This window comes from Cetorhinus maximus, chromosome 9 (genome assembly GCF_964194155.1).
Source record: "Cetorhinus maximus chromosome 9, sCetMax3.hap1.1, whole genome shotgun sequence".
Lineage (NCBI taxonomy): Eukaryota > Metazoa > Chordata > Chondrichthyes > Lamniformes > Cetorhinidae > Cetorhinus > Cetorhinus maximus.
Window position 1 is genome coordinate 111,060,917 of NC_135887.1, and position 8,099 is coordinate 111,069,015.

General features: G+C 42.7%; 1 protein-coding gene across 4 annotated transcripts in view; it reads right to left on the bottom strand.

The window, feature by feature from the left end:
• The window catches only part of LOC144684931 (polypeptide N-acetylgalactosaminyltransferase 18-like), a 297,659-nt gene that overhangs the window by 12,695 nt on the left and 276,865 nt on the right, over nt 1–8,099 (bottom strand). The gene's annotated exons all lie outside the window — the stretch shown is intronic.

Here is an 8,099-nt window from a genome sequence, read left to right on the forward strand (position 1 = left end):
TTAGCCTTCTTAGTTACTTGCTGTACCTGCATACTAGCTTTTTGTGACTCATTTATCAGAACACCTAGATCTCTCTGCACATCAGAATTATGCAGCTGTTTTCCATTTAAGTGATACTCTCTTTTTTCTTCCCGTCAAAGTGAACAGCTTCACATTTTCTCACATTAAACTCCATTTGCCAGATCTTTACCCATTCACTCAATCTATCTATATCCATCTGCAACCTCCTCATGTCCTCTTCACAACATACTTTCCTACCTATCTTTGTGTCATTTGCAAATTTAGCTAACATTTCTTCACTCTCCTCATCTAAGTCATTGATGTAAATTGTAAAAAGTTGAGGCCCAAGTTTAGACTCCTGTGGGACTCCACTCGTCACATTCTGCCAATCAGAAAAGACCCATTTATACATACTCTCTGCTTTCTGCCAGCCAATCTTCTATCCACGCTAATATGTTACCGCCTACACCATGCACTTTTATTTTCCGTAATAATCTTTGATATGGCATCTTATCAAATGCCATTTGGAAATCCAAGTACAATACGTCTTCAGGCTCCCCTTTATCCACTGCGCATGATACTCCTTCAAAAAACTCCAATAAATTGGTTAAACATAGTTTCCCTTTCACAAAACCATGCTGACTCTTCCTGATTGCCTTGAGCTCTTCTAAGTGCCCAGCTATATCCTCCTTAATGACCGGTTCTAATAACTACCCTATGACAGACGTCAAGCTAACTGGCCTATAGTTTCCTGTTTTCTGCCTCCCTTCCTTCTTGAATAGAGGGGTTATATTTGCTACTTTTCAGTCTGATGGAACCTTTCCAGAACCTAGCGAATTTTGGAAAATTAACACCTGCGCATTGACTACCTCATTAGCCACCTCTTTTAAGACCCTAGGATGTAATCCATCGGGACCTGGAGACTTGCCAGCCTGCAGCTCCATCAATTTGCTCAGTATCATTTCCCTAGTGATTTCAATTTCACCAAGTTCCTTTCTCCAGTTCACCTCCCGATTTGTAGCTTTTACTGGAATGTTTTTGTATCCTCTATAGTGAACGTAAAAAAAAAAGTTAATTTCTTTTGCCATTTCCTTATTACCTATTGTTAACTCTCCACTGTCACTCTCTAGAGGACCAACACTCACTTTACTTACTTTTTTCCTTTTTAAATACCTGTGGAAACTCTTGCCATCCATTTTTACATTTCTAGCTAGCTTCCTCTCAGACTCTAATTTCTTTCTCCTGATTAACCTTTTAGCCATTCTCTGCCATTCTTTATATTCTGTCCAATCATCTGTCCTGCCACTCATCTTTGCGGGTGCTTTTTTGTATGCTTTTTCCTTAAGTTTGGTGCTTTCCTTAATTTCTTTAGTTAACCATGGATGGTGGGTCCTCCCCTTAGAATTTTTCTTTATAGTAGGAATGTACTTATTCTGAATACTCTGAAATATCCCCTTAAATGTCTGCCACTGCTTCTCTATTGATCTATCCTCTAGCCTAGTTTCCCAGTTCACTTTAGCTAGCTCAGCTTTCACCTCCATATTAAGTTGCCCATATTAAGTTTAAGATACTAGTCTTAGACCCATTCTTCTCCCTTTCAAACAGGATGTAAAATTCAATCATATTGTGGTCACTGCTACCTAGTGGTGCCTTTACTCTGAGGTCATTAATTAATCCTATCACATTACACAATACCAAGTCTAACATAACCTGCTCTCTGGTTGGTTCCAGAACATGTTGCTGTAAGAAACTCTCTTGAAAGCATTCTAAGAACTCCTCATCCAGGCTACTACTGCCAATCTGATTTTTCCAGTTTATGTGTAGGTTAAAACCACCCATGACTATTGCCGTCCCTTTATCACAAGCACACAATATTTTCTCTTGAGTACTTTGTCCTACACTGTGGCTACTGTTAGGGGGCCTGTAGACCACTCCCACTAATGATTTTTTCCCCTACTATTCCTCACCTCCACCCAAACTGATTCTACATCCTGATCTCCTGAACCAAGGTCATCTCTAACTATTGCACCAATGCCCTTTATGATTAACAGTGCTTCCCTCCACCTTTACCTAGCTTCCTATTCCTCTTGAATGTCATGTACCCCTCAATATTAAGGACCCAATCTTTGCCGTCTTGCAGCCACATCTCCGTAATTGCTGTCAGATCATATTTATTTACTTCAATGTGGGCCATCAACTCATTTACTTTGTTATGAATGCTACGTGCATTCAGAAAGAGAGCTTTCAGTTTTGTCTTTCTGTTACCTTTGTAACATCTGGTCTTGACTGTTGATGCATTCTTAGGCCAGAATTTTTATCTCGGCAGGCGGGTGCGCGAAATGACGCGCGATGATGTCAGCCGAATGTGCCGACATTGACGTGGAGTCACGTGATAGTTCGGTCAGCGGGCTGGTGCCAGAGCTGGCAGCGCACCCGCCGACAATTAAAAGGCCAATTAAGGCCATTAAGTTATCAATTAATTTTTCACTGCCTGTTCAACATAACGGTTGGCGGGCAGGCAAAAAGGCCAAGCGGCGTTTGCATTTTGTTGGAAACCCCATTCCCAGATGGGTTGAGGTTTCCAAAAGCCAATACAAATAAAATGAAAACTTTATTTTTTTTTTAATTAGGCATGCTTTATTACATTTTTCTATTGCTTATTAATTTTTTCAATATCTTCATGTCCCTGAAGCAGCTCCGTGCCTCAGGGAGGTTATTCAGCGCTCTCTTGCGCAAAGTTTGTGCTCAGCCTGCTCGTCCTCCTCTCCCGCCCGCACAGGAAGCGCTCAGCGCTGCCACTCGCGTATCATACTGGGCAGGCCTTAATTGGCCTGCCAGGGTGAAATCGCGGGCACGCTGTCGATCGCAGGCAGTGGTCAGCTTCCCAACCGCCCCCGCCGATTCCGCACACCAAGGGCAAAATTCTGCCCTTAGGTTTTTTCTCTCTGTCCCTTCCTGCCATTCTCTGACCCTCATTTCTCATATTACTATTTTGCTCTCCTGTCTTGACCCTACACCTTGAATTGCTACCACTACGCAAGCTTGATCCCTCATCCCTCTTGCTTAGTTTAAAGCCCTAGTTATGCGATTTGCAAGGACTCTCATCCCACCGTGGTTCAGGTGTAAACCGTCCCAATGGTACAGTCCCCACTTTCCCCAGCATTGGTGCCAGTGCCCCACAAACCAGATGCTACTTCTTCCACACCAGTCTTTGAGCCACGCATTTGTTTCCCTAATCTTATTTGCCCTATGCCCTATTAAAGGCGCTATATAAATATTTGGTGATGTTACTGCTGTTAAGATACTGTATTTAATTATGGACGATTTGTCTCTGTGTTTGCATCTTACTTCTGCGAGTATCTCTTTAGGCTGTAAAATCATTTGATTTGACCATGAACAGATAGCAACTTGCTACACAACTATCAACCATAGCCCAGTGGGCAGCACTCTCACCTCTGGGTCAGAACATCAAGAGTTCAAAGCTCATTCTAGAGACTTGAGTATGTGATATAGGCTTACACTCCCTGCCTGGTGCTAAGGGAGTGATGCACTGTAAGAGGTGGCATCTTTCACATGAGCCATTAAACCAAGGTCCCATTTGCCCTTTCTCAAGGAGGTGAAATGGGTCTACACATTTAAGATAAACCTGTAAATTTTTGTAATTAAATTAGTGACTGAGGAATATCAGACAAATCATTCTTTTATTTGTTCATGGAATGTGGGAGTCGCTGGTAAAGTAAGCATTTGTTGTCCATCCCTAATTGCCCCGTGAGAAGGTGATGGTGAGTCACCTTCTTGAGCTGCTGCAGTCCATGTGGTGTAGGTATTCCCACAGTGATGTTAGGGAGGGATTTCCAGGATTTTGACCCATAGACATCAATTATAGTTCTAAGTCAGGGTAGTGTGTGACTTGGATGGGAACTTGGAGTTGGTGTGTGAATTAATATGCCCAACTGTGATTTCTAGACTCGGATCTGCCCAGAACAGTTGAGAAAGTCTTTAATGATCTTGTGTATATCTCCGATTCTCCTCCATGTACCATTTGAAACTTCAGGTACTTTGTGTGAAGGTGGAAGTTGTGCTCAGGTAACATACTGAAGTTGAAATACAGTTTTGATGGAAATATCAGGGAGGATGATTGATGGGGGTCACAGAACAGAGAAAAATTACTTGTCCTGGATTAGTTTTTATCTTCATAACCTTGCTCGTCAGGAGACAAGGCCACAGACAAATCAATCGTTTCTTCCTCTTCTTATCAAACTACCATAACATCTCAATCTTTTCATTTCCCCTCCAACAACAAGGGAATATTTCTCTTCAGATGTTCCCAACATGATTACAATATTTAAACACTGTACACTGATCTCTCCAAGACCCAAAGGCATTAGTGATTATTCCCTATCACTGTCAGCAATAAAGGTACCTATATGTTTCATGGTAGGGAGAAGTGGCTGGAATGGAGACCCATCCTCACCACTTCCCACTTTTCTTGGTGTTATAGTTGGGAGTCTGAGTGTTCCCACCTCCCAACAACAACCTGCATTTAAATAGCACCTTTAGCAGAGTAAAAAATTGACCAAGCCACATAAAGAGATATTAGGACAGGTAAAGCCTGGTTTTAAGGAGCATCTTAAAGGAGGAGGAGAGAGAAGTAGACAGGGTTGGGAGGGAATTCCATAGCTTAGGAGCCTGGCAGCTGAAGGCACAGCCACCAAAGTTGGGACAAAGGGAGCATGGAATGAGAAAGAGAATATCCCTAAGGTTGAAAGATACAGATCTGGCCCAGCTCTTGGAACCAGCGAAGATCTGAGTGTCAGATGCTAGCAAATAACCAGGGTTCCAGCCTTGCACTTTAGAGTGTCACTGGTTGCATGGGAATGTGGAAGCTGCAAGAGGCCATTCAGCCCCTTGAGCTTATGTCACCATTCAATTAGATCATGGCTGATTTGGTACAGCCCCCACCACTAAACATGTACATTTTTAAAAGCAGTCTCTTATTTAGGGCTAAAAATGGTAGTCATTATTCATTGGAATATTGCTGGTTATAGCTCCATGGACAGAAATAGAAGATATAAAATGTAATGTTGAACTTTAAAGAAGATTCCCCTCTGCTACTGCCAACTGATAATAGAGAAAGCATGTGGAAACTCTACAAACCAAACTCAAATGAAAAAAGTGTGCTGTCATACTGCTGCCCATTAACTCATGATTATTCTGGTCCATACCCAGTAACAGCTCGGTCATTGAAAAGCAGTATGCAATGGTCTCAAGAAACAAGGACTTGCATTTCTACAGTACCTCACACACCTCAGGACATCCCAAAGCACTTTACAGTCAATGAAGTGCTTGTGAAGTGTTGCCACCTTTGTAATGTATAAATGTTCACAAAGAACTTCTTACAATTGACAATAAGCTATCCAATGTAAACAGGCTGTTATGAAATCAGAAATATCACTGTCAAAGATTGGAACAATTATCTTGCCAACTGCTACTGAGAAAGCATCATACTGTTCACTGCAGTGAACAGTGTAGAACAGTCTCAAATGGTTTCCAAACAGATTTTTGCAAAAATGAGAAAGCAATTAAAACACGATCTATGCACTGGATTTGAAGTTGCCTATTACCAGTAGTAATAAAAGCATGGCTGTGAAATAATCAATTGTGGGTATGATAGCATAGTGGTTATGCTACTGAAAGAAGAGAAATTTGCAGGACTATGGGGAGAAAACAGGGATGTGAAACTAATTGGATAGTTCTTTCAAAGGGCACAATGGCTTGAATGACCACCTGCTGTGCTGTAAGATCCTATGATTCTAGGAACCTCTGTTACCCTTACCCAATATCAATCTCAGTCTTCAAAGCTCCAATTGACTCCCAGCATCCAGGGTTTTTCTGGGGAGAGATTCCAGGTTCCTACTGTCCTTTGTGTGAAGAAACACATCCTGACTTCACTCCAAAGTGGCCTGGCTCTAATTTTACAATTATGCTTGTTTGTTCTGGATTCTCCCACCAGAGGTGAGAGAAGATGGGACTGCCTCACTACTGCAAAGTAAGACTACTTTTTGTAAAGGCTGAACCTTTGGAAGGTTTCTGGATGAGCTGAATAATTCAGAAAGGCACCTTTATAAAGCTCCAATAAATTGGCTCTTCCCAGCCAATTAGCAAATTACCATATTAGCCAAGTTTGCTCTGATGTTGCCATGAAACCAGTGATTCAGAAGCTGGAGGCATTAGCATTGGGCATGTTCTCACTGGAAAAGAGAAGGTCGAGAATTGATACAAATGTGGTTTCCGGAATTCTAATTGGACCAGACATAATGCAGAGCATGAGAAGCCGTTTCATTTTATCTGGAATAGGAGAACCAGAGGACACAGTCTGCACTTGAAGAGGATAAATTCAAAACTAATCTGTGGAAACAGTTTTTCAGTGAGTGAGGGGTCAATCTACGGAACCCAAGGGAGCTGCTGGAGGAGACAGTATTGATTCATTGAGATTTCTCCAACTGAAAATCCTCCTGATAAGATCACTTGGACAGCCTAGTCTTGTGTATTTTTAGTGAGTGCCATTTTTTCACCAACTCCCTGTCACATCTGCCCTCCAAGCGTCAGAGTGGTTTTTTGTGAAGTTACGAGATTTTGCTATCAATTATCAATCCATACTGTTCCTGTAACTTGTCCTTGAAGCTCAATTTAAAAGAAGCAACAGGACGCCATTCAGCCCCTCAAGCCTGTTCTACCTTCAGTTAGATCATGGCTGATTTGTATCTGAACTCCATTTACTCACCTTGGTTCCCTCACCCTTATAAACCTTATCCAACACAAATCTATCAATTTTGAAACTGTGGGAAACTGTATTACGAGTAATTTGACGATGGGTGTTGAGTGTAACAAGCTTGAGAGGAACTGGTGACTTTGGATCTATGGTTCCTTGACCTCTCCATCACTGGAGGTTTTCCTCATCTCATGCCTGGGTGTGCTGTAGACTCATTGGGCTGAATTTTACTGGCCCTCAGAAGGCGGGCTGGAACACACAGGGGTTGGTAAAATCGTGGGGAGCCATGTTGGATCTTTGTCAATGGTGGGGCAACCTGCTGCCACATTGCTAGGCTACCAGCTAAATGGAGGTGGCCTCCCAGCAGCAGTCTGGGGGGAGGGCTCCACAGGCCAAAGAAGGGGCCACTGGAAGGTAAGGCAGCAGCTGCAGCCCCTACAACCTCCCCAAAGAGATTTGCCCTCTGACCCTCCACCCCTTCCGAACATACAAGTTAGGAGTAGGCCACTCAGCCTCTTGAGCCTGCTTCACCATTCAGTAAGATCATGGCTGACCTGATTTTAACCTCAACTCCACATTCCCACCTATCCCCAATAACCTTTCACCTCCTTGCTTATCAAGAATCTACCCCTGCCTTACAAATATTCAGTCCCTGCCTCTACCACCTTTTGAGGAAGAGAATTTCAAAGACTCACTACCCTTTGCCTTAAATGGGTGACCTCTTATTTTTAAACAGTGAGCCCTAGCTCTAGATTCTCCCACAAGAGGTGACATCCTTACCACATCCACCTTGTCAAGACCTCTCAGGATCTTATATGTTTCAATCAAGTCACCCATTACTCTTCTAAACCCTAGTGGATTCAGGCCTAGCCTGTCCAACCTTCCCTCATAAGACAACCTACCCATTCCAGGCATTAGTCTAGAAAGCCTTCACTGAACTGCTTCCAATGCATTTGCATCCTTCCTTAAATAAGGAGACTAATACTGTACACAGTACTCCAAATGTGGTCTCACCAATGCCCTGTATAACTGAAGCATAACCTCCCTACTTTTGTATTCAATTTCCCTCACATTAAACAATAACATTCTATTAGCTTTCCTAATTACTTGTTGTACCTGCACGATGACACCCAGGTCCCACTGCAATCTCTCACCATGAAGTTTTATTTTTTGTTCTTACTTAGCTGCCTGGATGCCAAGGTCTCCTCCATTCCCCAGGAACAGCCACCATTCCCAGTGGTGCTGTTGAGGCTTCAGAGTTGCCGGCCCTGTAATTGGGTCAATAGTATGGAGGGTCTACCTGCTGTCTTTAATTAGATGGCAGGCC